Here is a 1,264-nt window from a genome sequence, read left to right on the forward strand (position 1 = left end):
TCGGTGTTCTTCCCGCTTCTGCTCCACGTGATTCTTGTTCTTGTCCCAGAGAATGGAACAGGCGGGTGGTTAGCCGTTTGCAAACGGGGGGTGATCTTCGACAACCTGCCGAATTCTGTATCCATGGGTGTGGGGTTTGTTTTGTTCTGTTTCGTTTCTGTGGGGGTTTTTTAGCCGCTGGAATTGTTTTGGCGCTTGATCTTGTTTACTTTCAGATCTAGACTTTTTCCTTCTTTTATAGTCCTGGACTAATTCACCTGTTATAGTCCTGGACTAATTCATCTTTTGTAGTCCTGGACTAATTTGTATACATTTTTATGTAAAAGTGCCCCCTGTGAAGGAGTAATGAGGTTATTTATTCTTTAATGCTGTTGGGTTGGGTTGTGTTTTTTAAGACCTAATTTACAAGATTTGGTCATTATGTGTGGAAGTCAGGAGGCCTCATAAGCGCACTGGAGAATGACAGACTGTGTCAGTTTTATTAAGAGGGTGCTCTTAAAAGTAAGCAAGGGATGGAGGGGTAATAGCCAATGTTAAGTTAGTGTTTTGAACAAGTTCCATTATATTACAGACACAACGTTATTTAAACTGGAGAATTTATTTCTGTCAGTAGAACTGCCAAGCAAATGGACAGCTTCAAGTAGACGTTCAGTTTTCTTGTGTGATAACCTGTAATTTCATGTATCTTAAAATTTACATTTTAAATCTCGAAAGCTACCAAGTGAAATACCCAGTTTTGAAATTAGCTGAGCCCGTTAACCTCAGTGTGAATGTTATATATAAATTTGAAGTTGGGGGGCAAAGGTGGGAGCTGAATCTGTTTTCCCTTCGACTCTGATAATTGTAAGATGTGTTCCTACAGAAGAATATCGTGCCACTAAATCACACTTGAGTCTTCTCACTTCAGGAAGCTTGCTGTATTTGTCAAGAGAGGTTATTTTTACTTCAGCTCCTAAATAAATTGGATCACCAATACCTGCAACCTTATAGGTATATTTAAGCTTGTATACTATCCTTTTTTTTCTTTGAATATTTGTACTTTTGCACTAAACATGACTTTTTCAGTGACAGTCCCCACTCACTTATTTTTTGTCCTCCATCCTTTGATGGACTGGCCAGTGGGATGGAGAAATGTGATAGGATTTCTTTCCCTCTACGCTTCTGGGCAGTGCTTGCTTTTGCAGCCCTTTTCTAGCAACTGTGCATCCCTTTGTGGTACTGTACATATATTCTGTCTTCTAACCATAGTTCTGTGTTTTTTTTT

This window comes from Myotis davidii, unplaced genomic scaffold (genome assembly GCF_000327345.1).
Source record: "Myotis davidii unplaced genomic scaffold, ASM32734v1 scaffold93, whole genome shotgun sequence".
Lineage (NCBI taxonomy): Eukaryota > Metazoa > Chordata > Mammalia > Chiroptera > Vespertilionidae > Myotis > Myotis davidii.